Below are 16,905 nucleotides of genomic sequence, written 5' to 3' on the forward strand. Positions count from 1 at the left end.
ATATGCTGTGTGTAGACTTGCCATATAAATTTCACATATAAAAATGTATTAAAGTCATTATCTTATACTTTGTACAATATTTGATATTCTTACTAAATAAAATAAAAGATTGTGCATATATTGCAAATATTTAAGATTGCCTTGATTATACATTGTAGAAAAATATTTAATATTAATTAATATAAAAATAGAAGGGTTTTGACCACTGTCCTTCAAATCTACTACAAATATAAAAGCTAGCTTAATTTACTTTCATTACTAGTCCAGACAAAAATTGTTTATATTTTCATTATTAAGTACTCTCATTCTATATTCTCAGGAGCCACTTCTCAGATAAGTAATACTGAGTGATAAAATATTTGTGGAAATAAATGGCCCCAAACAGCATATTTTTATGTAATTCCCATTTATTAAGCTATATGATAGTGACATCCAGTAGATCTAAGCAGCTACATGGTATATTTTAATATCTTTTTGTATAAATGAAGTCAAGAAGATAATTACTAAACAAGCCACCAGTGATAACAAATATTTTTCATCCTAGTTTGGAATTGGATGAAACAGGGGAAGCTCTTAATCCTCTAATTTTACAAATGTCACAGATGTTTGGATTAACTTGACAATTGAACACAAACAAACATGAGTAGAACTGATTTGATGTTCAAATGCTTTTTACAGCTGATAAACATCTTCAGTAATGTGGCAGGATACAAGATTTACTAAAAATAATTAGTAGTTCTCCTATATACAAATGATAAATGGGATGAAAAAGAAATCAGAGAAACATCACTCTTTGCAATAGCCACAAATAAAGTAAAATACTTTGGGGTAACTCTAAGTAAGCAAGTGAAAGATCTGTATGACAAGAACTTTAAGTCTCTGAGAAAGAAATGGAAGAAGATATTAGAAAATGGAAAAATCTCCCATGCACATGGGTAGGTAGGATTAACACAGTAAAAGTGGCAATGTTACAATCCCCATCAAAATCCCAACACAATTCTTCACAGAGCTAGAAAGAACAATACTCAACTTCATATGGAAAAAAAAAAAACCCAGGATAGCTAAAACAATTCTGTACAATAAAGCATCACCATCTCTGACCTCAAGTTCTACTATAGAGCTATAGTAATAAAAACAGCTTGGTACTGGCATAAAAACTGACATGTAGAACAATGGAACTGAACTGAAGATCCTGACATTAATCCACACACCTACGAACACCTAATTTTTGACAAAGAAGCCAAAACTGTACAATTAAAAAAAAGAAAGCATCTTCAACAAATGGTGCTGGTATAACTGGAAATCAAGAAGTAGAAGATTGCAAATAGATCCATATCTGTTGCCATGCACAAAACTAAAGTCCAAGTGGATCAAAGACCTCAACATAAATCCAGTTACACTGAACTTGATAGAAGAGAAAATAGGAAGTAGTCTTGAATGCATTGGCACAGGAGACCACTTCCTAAATATAATACTAGTAGCACAGACACTGAGAGAAACAATTAATAAATGGGACCTCCGGAAAATGAAGAGCTTTTGTAGGACAAAGGACACAATCAATAAGACAAAATGACAGCCTATAGAATGGAAAAAGATCTTCACCAACCCCACATCTGACAGAGGGCTGATCTCCAAAATATATAAAGAATTCAAGAAACTAGATATCAAAATAACAAACAATCCAATTTAAAAATGGGTTACAGATCCAAACAGAGAATTCTCAACAGAAGAATTTCAAATGGCTGAAAGATGTTTAAGGAATTGCTCAGCCTCCTTAGTCATCAGGGAAATGCAAATCAAATTGACTCTGAGATATCATCTTACACCTGTCAAAATGGCTAAGATCAAAAACACCGAAGACAGCTTATGCTGGAGAGGAAGTGGAGCAAGGGAAGCACTCCTCAACTGTTGGTGGGAATGTAAACTGGTACAGCCACTTTGGAAATCAGTATGGTGGTTTCTCAGAAAATTGGGAATCAATCTTCCTCAAGACCCAGCTATACCACTCTTGGGCATATACCCAAGGAATGCTCAATCACACCACAAGGACACATGCTCAACTATGTTCATATCAGTATTATTCGTAATAGCCAGAACCTGGAAACAATCTAGATGCCTCTAAGCAAAGAATGGATAAACAAAATGTGACACATATACACAATGGAATACTAGTCAGCAGTAAAAAACAATGACATCATGAAATTTGCAGGCAAATGGATAGATCTAGAAAATATCATCCTGAGTAAGGTAACCCAGACTCAGAAGGACAAACATGGTATGTACTCAGTCATAAGTGGATACTAGATGAAAAGCAAAGGATAACTAGACTACATTCCACAGCTCCAGAGAAGCTAGCTAACAAGGAGGACCCTAAGAGAGATGCATTGATCACCCTGGGAAGGGGAAATAGATGAGATCTCCATGAGCAAACTGAGGGTGAGGGGGGGTTAATGGAGGGTAGGGGATGGGGGATGAGAACATAAGGGAGCAGGATGGTAGAGCTAGAACAGGGACAGACTGGAAAGAGCAAGGAAAGAGATACCATTGTAGATGGAGACATCATGAGAATAGGGAGAAACAGGGTTCTAGGGAAGTTCCTAGGAATCCACAAATATGACTCCATCTTAGACTAGCAAGAGTGGAGAAGGTGCCTGAACTGGCTCACTCCAGGAATCAGATTGGTAAATACCCTAAACTGTCATCATAGAGCCTTCATCCAGTCACTGATGGAAGCAGATGCAGAGATCCACAGCTAAGCACCAGGTTGAGCTCCAGGAGTCCAGTTAATGAGAGAGAAGAGGGATTCTATGAGCAAGGGGCATCAAGACCATGGTGAAAATGTACAGAGACAACCAAACAAAACTAGTGGGAATTCATGAACTGTGGACTAATAGCTGTGGAGCCCCCATGGGACTGAACTAGGCCCTCTGAATAGGGGAGACAGTTGTCTAACTTGAACTATTTAAGGGATCCTCTGGCAGTGGGATAAAGATCCATCCCTGGTGCATGAGTGGGCATTTTGGAGCCCAGTGTCTATGGTGGGAAACCTTACACAGCCTTGGTGAAGGGGGAGGGGCTTGGACCTGCCTCAACTGAGTGTACCAGGCTCTGCTGACTCCTCATGGGAGACCTTGCCTTAGAGGATGTGGATATGGGGGGTGGTTTGGCGGGGGGGGGGGGGGGAGGCTGGGGTGCAGGAGGAAGGAGGAGAGATAATCTGTTGTTGGTATGCAAAACGAATAGAAAATTTCTTAATAATTAAAAAAATCAATAGAATAAAATTAATTGAAAAGTAAAAAAGAAGTCATAATACCAATCACAGTTTTATTTGAATATTTATTAAGTTAAATGAATATAATTATTTATTATTTAGGTACCAATTTAATTTTTGTATTACCTCAAGTACCTAAACACTAAAATCTTACAATTTTTATTCAACATCCATCTTTTATTTTTCTCTAACTGTCCTCCATTCCCTCTACATTTTAAATGTTAGCGTTAATTTACTTTTCAATAATGCTTTCATTTCAAACATTTCAGTTAACAATTTCCCCATTAGTACTTTTATTTTAATAACAAAGTAGTTGACTGCAAGCGTGTGTAAGCAATGTGAAGGACTCTTTGGTAACTGCAATGATAAATACAGCATTTAAACAAAATCTGGGGTAGGGTAGAATGGCTAATAGATTGACAAGAAAAACAGTGGCCCCAAGGATTTGTCTCCCTCCCATTAACTGTAAAGATGAGGAGAGCACACCACCTATGACAACTTGATCAAAATATTTCATCAGGAAATTCTTACCCCCCCCCCCAAAAGATAATATAAAATAGTCAAGTAACCTCAGGAAATTCTTTAAAAACTATTTTCCAAGGAAATGGACATCCTTCATCTGAGATACTATAAAGATTGCTAAGGTACTGCTCACTCTTTCTAGAATAACTGTAATAAACTTTGTTTTCTTTCATTTGCCTGTTATTTTGTAGTCTATTTGGGGAGAAGTAAGCAGTTGATAACACATAATCCTATTGATGGACAAGGGAGCCTATATTCCGTTGTACTGTCATAGCACAGATGACTTCATGGAGTATTCAAATTCTCCATTTCTTTCGGCCATCATCACGGTCTTCAGAAACATGCACTTGGTTTCTTCCATGCTCCAGATAAACTTTCTGTTTCTGAAACTATTTGCATGTTAGTGCTTGTGAATATGCCTAATTATAAACTGCAATGTCTACTTAGAATGCTTTGCCATCTCTGATTTATCTTTCTAGAGACTACTGTCTAAATTTAGGCATTTTAAGCAAAAGATTTCAGTAAGAAGTATCAACTGAAGTCTCTAAAAGCAAACACTTCTATCTCCTCTCAACATAGCCTGTCCTGGGAATGTGTTTACATCATGAACACTACAACACTTGCCATTCTACTGTGACTGACTTGCTTGGTAATTTCTGTGGGCAGGATGCTCAAATTCATAAGAATAGTGTAGTTAAAACCAGGGTTTTTAATAATGAAGTTTATAGTGAATAGTTCAGGGTTTCTACTGTTTACAGGAGTTCCATGGTATCTTCTTGAGTCTCAGTGCTTGAAACAGTAAACCACTAATAGTAATCTATCACAACAGTCAAGCTCTAAGATCAGCAGTGTGAACTCTTGACTAGAGAGTGGGAACACAATGTAATTGTTTGTACACAATGTACTCTCCTGAGAATCAAAGTGACGTCGAAATAAACTCACAAACTTGCCATTGTTCTTATGACCTGAAATTATTAACACAAGTGGACAGGTTTTAAGACACAAAATTCCCCACCTTTAATATGAATAACCAAATATTACACAAAGACATTAAGTTTTAATACACAAAGAGTACATTTTTTTTTATAAATACTAGTGTAGTGTTGAGCAATGAAAATGGAAAGAGAGATAAAGTCATGAAATTTCAGGAAAATAGATGGAAGAAGTCTAATGAGTTTATTTTCTTTACAACTGAAGAAAATTTCCATATATATATATATATATTTCTGTTTCCACTTATCTGCTGATGAGCATCTAGACCAGCTCCATTTTTTGGCTAATTTACATCATTGAACAAAAACCATGGATGTGCAAGGATATTGGTGGTAGGTCTTAGACTCCTTGGGTATATATACCAGAATGGTGTAACTGGATTAAATGATAGTTTTTATTTTTTGAGGAACTGTAGCTAGAGTTTTCCTGCCTGGCCCACAGTCAGGACAAATCTCTCTCACCTGCCAGTCCCACAGCCTCTCAGACCCAACCAAGTAAACACAGAGACTTATATTGGTTTCAAACTGTATGGCCATGGCAGGCTTCTTGCTAACTGTTCTTACAGCTTAAATTAATCCATTTCCATTAATCTATACCTTGCCACATGGCTTGTGGCTTACCGGCATCTTCACGTGCTGTTTGTCATCGTGGCGGCTGGCTGTGTCTCTCTGACTCAGCCTTCCACTTCCCAGTTTTATTCTCCTCCTTGTCCTGCCTACTCTTCCTGCCTAGCCAATGGCCAATCAGTGTTTTATTTATTGACTAATTAGCAACACATTTGCCATACAGAACATCCCACAGCACTTCCCCCCCCCCTTTTTTTTCAAAAAGGAAAGTTTTAACCTTAACAAAGTAAAATTACATATAATTTGGGAATTTGGGCGTAGCTTCTCTCACTACTTCCTGCTGGAGGGGGGCGCTGTATCTTATGGGGACACAAAGAAAATTTAGGATTATGGAATAGTCCATGAGGCTGTATTGTCTGAGCCAGATGCCTTCAAACCATTTTGGATGTTGGATCATCTGGGCCATGGTGTCATTGGAGACCTTTCAGGGGGTCTTGGCTGGTCAAACCTGATGTATCTTAATCTGGAACAAATCCATAGCCTCTTGCTTTCTGTGGAAACAAAAGAGACTCTTTTCCAAATTACACAGACTGGATAATGAAGGATATGGTTACCTTTCCTAGAATTTGACAATTAACCTAAAATTTTTCTTTCAGGATAAAGATAACTTCGCCCATACCCAGCAGGAAGCAATTTTAAGAATACGACGCCCACATTCCCAAAGAGGTGGTGTGGGGCGGGTGGTTTTTTGGTCTTTTTAATGGGTTTTGGGTCTGGGATAATTTTCATTGTTTAGGGGGTTGGTTACAAGTTGTTGTCAAGGGTTAGGAAAAAGGCTAAGCAAAGGAGATTAGATTTAAGGTTCTTGTTTAAAAAAAAAGAGAAAGAAGAAGAAAAAGACAATTACTAGTTTTAAATATTTTACATTGGATTGGATTGTTTTATATTGTATACAAATTATATATATATTGAAATTGATATTGTTAGAAAATGCTATATGTATATTTCTAATTGTACTTATACCGTTCATTTAACAATGCAATTTTCTGATCCTTGAATGTTATTATTACCAACTATTAGGATATAAAGAAATGAAAATTAGTAGTTAGACATTACAATAGAACTTGTAGTCATATTAGATATGTTTTAAAAATTGAGCAGATATATTTTAGACAGGTCATCTTCAAACCCTTCAGAGATCTACAGAATATGGCATTTAAAGTGTTTTAATAACTTAGAAAATTTTTCTTTTTTGTTATTATTATGAGACATGTCGGCTCCTGGCAGTACCAATCTACTTCAGAGAAAATATGGGCATTGAAGAAACTGCATATGGAGTTAACTTTCATTGTGGCAAAAGTTAGCCACTGGACAACAAAGTATCCTCGAATTAACTGCTGACAAAATGGACAGACAGGACATGAAACAAAGGACTACTGATTCTTGCCAAAACAAGTGTGGTTATGGCTTTATCAAAAGGCATCTTCTGAGGCCAGGACAATATGGCACCATCCCTGAAGTGGCCTTCGCAATTCGGAAAAGGTACAGTGCCCTTTTCTTCGAAGGCAGCTGAACAGGCAGTGGGCCGATGGCTTCTGATGTGCAATGGAACAGCAGCTGAAACAGTTATTCTTGAAGAGTAACTAAGCTCACGCCTCTCAATAGTAGACTGGCATTTGATAGAGGGATGTGGAGAAGAACGGGATGCTGAGATGAAGCCATATATACACAGCCAAGAAGAATGGACAGCTGAATTTAAAAACCATCAACAATTTCCAGAATTTAAAATCCTGAATCATGACATGACACTAGTGGAATTCCGGTGTTTCTGGTACATGGACTGCTCTCACCCAATGTGAGGTTGAACTGATGACCTTGTGTACATCCTACTTCACAAATGAGTCTGTCAGATATGCTAAGCCTATAGGCTGAAGATGATGCCCCAACACTGTGGAGAAACCTCAGGTGACTGTCCAGGCAGCTGGCTGTTTCTGTCAACTCACAAATTTTTTGGAAGTTGCTTGCATGCACTTTCTGTTTTTATTTTTGTTAGCTAATATTATTTCCTTCTTGGGTCTCTGAGGGAGTTGAAGATTAGTTAGTTATAGTTGAAGGTTAGTTATAGTTGAAGATTAATTAGGATAGAAAGTGAATTAGATACATTTTGGACTTAACAAAATAGGATAGATAATGAAATTATTTTCTCTGAATTTGTCAAATACAAATGGACTAGACATTGTTTAGACATTTATTACTTGTATATATTGTATATAGTCATTGTACTTTTGTATATAGTTTTTCTTTTGTTAGTTATAATCTTTTTCTTTTTTTTCCTTTTTATTAAAATAGAAAAGGGGAAATGTGGTGGTATTTTACTTGTACTGAAATGTGATTTTAATTGTATGTTAATAAATAAAGTTGTCTGGGGATCAGAGCTATTAGAGCCATAGCAAGTGCATGGCGGCAGTGGCGCACGCCTTTAAGGACCTGGAGGGCGGTACATACAGGCAGTGACGAGGCAGTCACATGTTTGGGTTTACAATCAATGAGAAGGCAGAACAGAAATACTATAAAGACATACACACAGGAAGTAGGTCCCCTTTTTCGGAGAGCTCTCTTGGCTGAAGAGGATCCCTGAATCAGGAAGGGTGAGGCTCTTAGCTCTGACCTCTTGACTTTCTTCTCCAAATCGGCTCTGTGTTTCTTATTTAATAAGACCGTTGGTTACATCTACAAGGAACCCTTATAGTGATTTCCACAATTAGTGAACTAGTTTACATCCCTTCCTCCCAACATTGAATAAGTACTCCTCTTTCCCAGCCAGCATCTAATACAGTTTTTCTCAGTGTTAGCCATTCCAATTTGGTTGAATGAAATTGCAGAGTAGTTTAAATTTCTATATTTTCATGATGCAATAGATCTTGAAAATATTTTCAAGTTTTTATTGGTCATTTGTGTTTCTTTTGAGGACAGTCTATTCAGTTCATTAGTTCACTTGTTGGTTGGAAGACTTGCTTTTTGTCATTTATTTCAGTTCTTTTTTTATATTCTAGATATTAACAACCAGTCTGATGTATAGTTGGCCAAGATAATTTTTTTTTCCATTCTATGGGCCATGCCTTCTTTCTTTTGATTGTTTATTTTGCTGTGAAGAAAATTTCTTAGCTAATTCGATCCCATTAGTTCATTGTGAGGTTTGTTTCCTATGGTATTCGAGTTTTGTTTTGTTTTGTTTTGTTTTCAGAAAATACTTGCATTTGTCTCTATCTTGAAAAGATTTTCTTGTGTGCCAGTAATAGAAACCCTAATGAAGACAATGGTCCATACTGGCAGGAACATGGAAGACAATGGTGCTGATAGCAATGTAGATTAGGATGGCCAAAAGAACAAGAAAAACTGCACAATGTGCAGTTTGAAGAGAAACTGTAGGTGTCTCTTTCAGTTGTCTATAGATCTGGACGTAGAACTCTCAGCTTCTTCTCCAGTACCATTTCTGCCTGTGTGCTGCTATACCCCCTGCCATGATTGTAATAGACTAAACCTCTGAAACTGTAACTAAGCAAGATCCAATTATACGATTTATTTTATGAGTTGCCGTGGCAATGATGTCTCTTCACAGCAATAGAACAGTGACCAAGACACCTTGCCATATCTTGGGTTGACAAAACAAATATATTACCAAAAGTAGTCTATACAATCAACACCATCCTCATCAAAATTTTCGTAACATTCTTCACAAACTAAAAATTATCTCAAAATCAAAATAGGAAAACAAACGACTCAAATAGAAAAACCAATCCTAATTAGAAAAAACAATGTTACAGGCATCATCATACTTGATTTCATGTAAACTATAAAGTCACAGCAACAAAGACATTGTGGTACATGCAGATGAATACACTAGAATTAAGGACCCAGAAATTGATTCATATAGCTAGAGCCACTTAATTATTTGACTTATATTCTAATAATATATATTGGAAAAAATCTCTTTAACAAAGCTTGAAAAATTAGATATCCGTGGGTTAAAGATTAAAATTAGAGTCCTGTATCTCTCCCTGCACAAAAATCAATTAAAATTGAATTAAATACCTTAACATAAGACCTTAAAATGTGAAACTATCAGCTTTTTCCTTTTCATTATAGATCAGCATGAAAATGACCACCAACAACAATATGACACAGCCAATACCAAACAGACTTGAAATCTCTGCAAATGCCATTAATCCAAACTAATTTAGACTCAGGAAGATTTTTTTCCCCTTTTCTTTTTTTTAGGGGGGGAGTGGGGGATAATTTCAGAAAGCATTTTTTTGCCAAGGTATCACAAGGACGTTCTTTTGGCCATCCTAATCTACATTGCTATCAGGGCCATTGTCTTCCATGTTCCTGCCAGTATGGACTATTGCCTTAGTTAGGGTTTCTATTACTGTGAAAAGATACCATGACAACAACAAGTATTATAAAAGAAAAATTTAATTGGGGCTGATTTACAATTTCAGAGATTTATTCATCATCTTCATGGTAGCATGCAGGCAGACATGGTACTGGAGAAAGACATGAGAGTTCTATATTGTAATCTGCAGACAACAGGGAGTGATCTGTGCGTCACATTGGGCATAGCTTGAGCATAGGAGACCTCAAAGCCCACCCCCACAGTGACACACTTCCTCCAGCAAGGCCACACCTACTCCAACAAGGCCATATCTCCTAATAGTGCTACTTGCTATGGCCAAGCAGTCATACACATGAGTCTATGGGAGCCATACCTATTCATACAGCCACAACCATTAAGTCCCACTTAAAACATTCAGCTTCTTTCCTAATCCAAATTCTCAAAGTCCTCATCCTGCCAAGAAGCATGGTCCAGCCAGTCATATCATAACACCACTTCTGGTAACAACCTGTCTTGGTCAGTCTGGTAGTAATGTCTGTCTTGGTCAGCATTCTATTTCTGTGAAGAGACACCACAACCACAGCAACTCTTTTAAGAAAAGCATTTAATTGGGGCTTTCTTACAGTTTCAGAGGTTTAGTATGTTATCATCATGGCGAGGAACATGGCAGCACACAGACAGACATGATGTTGGAGAAGCAGCTGCAAGTTCCACATCTGGATCCCAAGTAGCAGATAGAGACACAGGGCCTGGCATGGACTTTTAGAACCTCAAAGCCAACCCGCAGTGATGTACTTCCTCCAACAAGGCCACATATACTCCATTAAAACCAAACCTCCTAATCCTTCACAAGTATTGCCCCTCCTTGATGACTAAACATGCAAATATATGATCTAATGGGGGCTGTTCTTACACAAACCACCCCACGGGTCTACCATCTTTCACTATTTTCTTCAATGTCTAAACATTTTTGGTTAGGTTTAATTCTAGGAATTTTTAAAAAGTTAGTATGAATTGATTATTTTTCCAGATTTCTTTCCCAGAAAATTTATTATTGGTATACAGGAAAGCAAATGGTTTTCACAAGTTGATATTGTATCTTGTTACATTACTAAGACTATTTATTCAATCTAAGAATTTTCTAGTGATGTCTTAGAATCTTTAAGCATTAAATTGTGTCATCTGAAAATAATAATTAGAATTTTCTTTTCCTGCTACAACATTTCATTCTTTCTCTTGCCTTGTTTTTCTAGTCGAGTCCTTGAGCATAATATTAAATAAGTGTAGGAACCTTGGTTCATTCTAGATTTTGGAGAAAATGCTCTCTGTTTTCTCCCACTTAATATTATTTATACCTTGTTGTTTGATAAATGTTATCTTCTATATTTAGTTTATTCAGAAATTTATTGTGAAGGAATATGAACTTACACATCTTGTTTGTATATATTCAATGGTTGTATGGTTTATATTTTTAATTTATTTCTGTATTATATCTATTGATCCACATATGTTGAAACAGTCTGTATCACCGGGATGAATCCAACTTGATCATGGTACATGATCTTCCTGGTGTGTTCCTGAATTTATTTTTCAAGATTTTTCTTAAGAAGTTTTATATCTATAATCATATAAAATTGAGACATATATATATATATATATATATATGTGTGTGTGTGTGTGTATAGTATTGTGCACTTTCATATATATGCTAATTTCCTTTTCTATGTAATGAATTAATTTATATTATTCAAATATTTGAATCCTCAATATAGTCATTTGATCTTGTAAGAGTTTGATTCTGAAATCTTGCGGTAGCATTTAAATATCTCATAATTTTTTGGTTGCTAGTGTTAAGGAGATATCATGGTGACTTATTTTTTCATTTAATTTATCATCTGTGTTTTGCCCATCTCTTGAATAGGATGTATCCAAGAGTTTTTATTTTTACTTATTTTAGCATTCATTTTCTTCCTTTGTTTTAATATATATATGTGTATATATATATATATATATATATATTTTCTTGATGCTTCATATTTCCATATATTACTTGGTGGAGGTACCAACTGCAACAGTGGGTGGATGCCACATGCCACATTTAGGCATGAACAACAAGGCTGCCTCTTGAACTTGTTTACAGAGAGTATAAGGACAAATTTGAATTCTTTTCTCTTCTTCCATCTTCCATCTGTCTGTAATTTGAAATTAGTGGCACATCTGTAATCTGTTTAGTGTATATGTCTTATCTGTCTGTCATTTTTACCTCTCTGTCTTGCCAGTCACTATCAAAGGGCTTCACACTGTATTTATTTAATAGCAGAAACAACATGGTCTTTGGAAAAGAATCAGGAAAATGGTTTTTAAAAATAGAAATCTTTAACAGAGTTTTACAAGGGAAGAAGTTACTTTACTGACCCTAACTGACCAAGAATAGTACTAGAAACCACACATAGATGTTATCAACCTATGTACATACGTTGCTTTCAACATTTATGTGATATGTGTCATTTAAGGTTACTTTTATATTGTATGCTTTCAAAAAATAATTACCAAAACAACACATACACACACACACACACACACACACACACACACACACACACACACACACACACACACACACAGAGATAGATAGATAGATAGATAGATAGATAGATAGATAGATAGATAGATAGATAGATAGAGGTAGAGATTTTATTTCTGGATCACGAACATGGAAAAGTACATAAACTAAGAAAAAAGCTATGCATAGAGCTTAAGCTGTAAAGGCAGGTTAGATTTAAACTGAGTAAATGGTAGGATAGTAGATTGAGTACATAGTTTTAAATGTTCTCAGGTCATATTATTAACTTGGTTGCAAGGTCAGGCAAAAGTTCTATCTCTTCAAAGGCAAGAGGAATCTTCAGGAAAATATATCACTACAGAGAGATAGCCTATGATGATTTAATTGCAGTCTTGTTGTTAATTTAATAGAGAAGACACTTGTGTGCTTCACTTGAGTCCCTATGAAGGTTCCAAGGTTGCTTCAGTAGAGGACTGCGTGGGGAAAATATTTAACATAGTATGTTATAAATAAGGTATTAAAAATTAAGCAGTAAAATAAGGATGGAATGGAAGGAGAAGAGAAAGACCAAAGTATGAATAAGAAAGAAAGTATGTGAGTTAAAGTCATGAGGAGTGATAAAGCAAATGTAAATTTGTATCTTCACAGTAATAGAGATAAGTCATAGATTCTTATTTAGAAGATACACATCAAAGACAATAAAAGTTGACATTTAAAAATGTAAATTGAAAAGATAAAAATAAGAAATAAAATGAAGCTGGGTGGTAGTGGCACAGGCCTCTAATCCTAGCACTCAAGAGGCAGAGACAGGTGGATCTCTATAAGTTAAAAGTCCAGTTTTGTGTACAGAGTGAGTTCCAGGACAGCCAGGGATACACAGAGAAACCCTGTCTCAAAAAAACAAAAGTAAAAATAATAAAGAAATAAAATAAAATGGAAGATGTTACAATCTCAACATTTTTCCTAGTTGAAATGACTATGAGTTTTGCACCCCCTTCACTTCTGCAGAATTTAAGAGGGCTCATATTTTTGCATGAATTTATAATTAATATACATTGACAGTATGTCCTTCCCGATGATATGTCATAACAAGATGCCATTCTAAAACTGTATCCACAACAGCTCAAGCTGAACAATGGTGTGGTTTCCGGGTCAACAGTCATGGTAATGCAGCTGTAGGATTTCTGCTGCTTCTTGCTTCTCTAAGCTGCTGGTGGTCTTGGGAGATGCCAGACTTTATGTTACATCTTCTTTTAGGCCACCATCCATAACAGGGAGGGACTTCACCTCACCGTGATGAAGCTATTTGCATGTCACCTATGCTCTTGCAAGGAACGCATGCGCCAGTATACAATCCCTTGCCTGTGCTCTGTAATACAGCCCAGTAAACTCCTTGGCTGCATCGAGTTGGATGTTAGTGCTGTCCTACTTTGACTGTCATTGCTGTCCATCTGACGAAATTGGATATTCATCTGAATCTTCCCTGGAAAACTTTAACCAATGAGGTTCTCTGTGTGCGACTCTTACTTTCTACAGTCTGAAACCCCCTGAGTCCTTCAGACCACCAGGTATTCAGGCTCAGTATCTTGTATGGAAAAGTTTAATAATGGCAATTACTACCTTTTAGAGCTCTTATGAGATTTAAATATGATAATATATGAAATGTACTTATTACATGTAAGTACATGGCGCTTGTTCATAGAAACACCCAAACTTGGGCTCTTATGTTTAGACATAATACTAATATGAAAATATTTATGATACAACTTAAACTGTCCCTATAAAATTTTACTATGTACATAAATCCCCATGAATTATTTTAAAATGCACATTTGGATTCTTTAAATGGAGGAAGGGGTCTGAGAGTCTGCATTTCTAACAGTCTAACAGTGACACTGAGGCTGTTGGCCTGAGACCCACACACCAAAAAACAAAGACTTGAACACATTCACAACCAGCTCTGGTGTGGGGTGGTCACATGTGTTTGTAACTTCCTTAGCCTAAAAGAAGTGTCTAAAACCCCAAACACAATAGATATTTATTTAGGTTGCTTTGTTATTCCTAAGATGGCAACATCAGGGGAATGTCCATAGATGAACAACATTTTACAGTAAAACTTGAGGAAGCGTGAGCATTTCAGTTCATTAAATTAGCTAGTCTTTAATGTAGAACACAACAGAGGGAATGAGAGGCATAGATGTTCTGTTCTTTGTGAGGGCAGCTTGGCAAATGGCCTGAAGGTCTGTCCTAACTCTGCATTGGCCACTGAAAAGAACCATGAGCACTAATAGAAAAAAAAGAGGAATGAGATGAATACTTATCTTTCAGAGTTCAACACAAAGAAGTCCCAAAAGAGCCTAAGTACAATATAGTGGGGATTATAAGGCAAAATTATTTATTCATACTTGTTCTAAAAGAATATAGTAGTTTGTGGTGCTTCATGTTTTCTTAAAATAAGAGTGGAATGTAGCTGGGCGGTGGTGGCGCACGCCTTTAATCCCAGCACTTGGGAGGCAGAGCCCAGCACTTGGGAGGCAGAGCCAGGTGGATCTTTGTGAGTTCGAAGCCAGCCTGGTCTACAGAGTGAGATCCAGGAAAGGCGCAAAGCTACACAGAGAAACCCTGTCTCGAAAAACCAAACCAAACCAAAAAAAAAAAAGAGTGGAATGTAAAATCATTCTTTGGCTTAAAAAGTTAAACTTATTCGAATTGATGATTTATTTTCTTGCCAAAATCATAATTGCTCTGGCTAACAAATGAAGGGAATGCAAAACCCCACTAACATGCTTATTATTGCTTTATTTCTCAGAAGCCCCAGATTTACAGGCAGCCTTAATCTAGTTTCTAAAATTTAATTTACATCCACTGTGTGTGTTTCCTGAAACAAGCCCTGATTCACAGAGAGAGCAGAACTTTGCTGTCCAGCATCAACTCCTCCACAGCAAATCTACTCAGGGTTTTTCTGGGCCAGGGCTAACAATTTAGAAAAGAGCAGTGTGGTCCTTTCCTTGTTTTAATTACATTACATTCCTCAGAGCAGTTTTGTAATTCATTCTCCTGTCAGGAGAGAAGTGTACCTGCATCAAGGGCTTGGGAGCTGAGGTAAAGAGCAACAAATCTGTGGTGCTTGGCAGACATCCTTATAGTGTGCATTTAGCAGTGTGTGACATGATACAAGGATGCTAAGTACTGAACATTACTTCTCTGAGAAGGCTTTCTCATAGTTTTTAGTCTAGAGCTGTATTAAAACTTTATGGAGTGAAATAAGAGGCCATGATTTTGAAAAAGTACAAGGAGGAGTGTATGGCAGTGTTTAGAGGGAGGAGAGGAAAAGAAGGAATGATGCAATTTTATTATATATATATATATATATATATATATATATATATATATATATATATATACATATTTAAGTTAAGGAGTGTCTTAGTCAGTGTCAGTGTTCTATAGCTATGAAGAGACACCATGACCATGGCAATTCTTATAAAGAAAACCATTTAATTTGAGGTGGCTTACAGTTTCAGAGGTCTAGGTCATTATATGCATGGCAGAAAGCATGGTGGCACACAGACAGACATGGTGCTGAAGAAGAAGCTGAGAGCTCTACATCTGGAGCTTAAGGCAGCATGAAGACAGAGAAAACCACTGGGCCTAGCTAGGACTTCTGAAATCCCAAAGCCCATCCCCACTGACATACTTCCTCCAACAAGGCCACACCTACTCCAACAAGGCCACACCTACTCCAACAAGGCCACACCAACTCCAACAAGGACACACCTCCTAATTTTTCTCAATTAGCAACACTCCCTAATACCAAGATTTCAGATGTATAAGCCTATAGGGACCATTTCTATTCAAACCACAACATATGGAAATTATTCACAACATATGGTGATATGTGTGACAACTTTACTGCATCTGTAACTAGAACCCCATGCTAGAAGACACACTTGTGAGGGATTTTTGCTTAATTTGAAGTACAAAGATCTGCTTCTAATCTGGATCTTTGAAGCAGGAAGACTCACCTTTAATCTAGATCTTTGGAGATGGGAAGAGATTGCATTTTATCAGGGCCATACCTTCTCTGGAAGCCTATATAAGAACACAGAAGAAGAGAGCTTTTGCTCTTTGCCTGCTTGTCCTTGCCTTATGACTAATAGAGTCTACTTCTGGACTCCAGAATATACTGAAGATAATTAATAATAATTATGCTAATAATCTGAGAAACCCAGCCTTGTGGATTGAGTAACTACTAGATTCTTAGACTTTCCATTCATAGCCAGCCATTGTTGGATAAGCTGGACTGCAGCAGCCTGAAATACATTCTAATAAATCCTTTCTCTCTCTCTCTCTCTCTCTCTCTCTCTCTCTCTCTCTCTCTCTCTCTCTCTCTCTCTCCATATATATATATATATATATATATGCATATTTTTAATTCATGAGTGTGACTATCTTTAATGTTTCCCTTCCCCTTGTATTAGTGGTGGTTTTCTAGAATAACAGAACTTATAGAATGAATATATATGTGTGTGTACACATACATATGTTCATTCTATATATTCATATATGTATAGAGATATGCATTCTATATATA

Source organism: Peromyscus californicus, unplaced genomic scaffold (genome assembly GCF_007827085.1).
Source record: "Peromyscus californicus insignis strain IS unplaced genomic scaffold, ASM782708v3 Scaffold_7__1_contigs__length_154581171, whole genome shotgun sequence".
In the NCBI taxonomy this organism is placed as follows: Eukaryota; Metazoa; Chordata; class Mammalia; order Rodentia; family Cricetidae; genus Peromyscus; species Peromyscus californicus.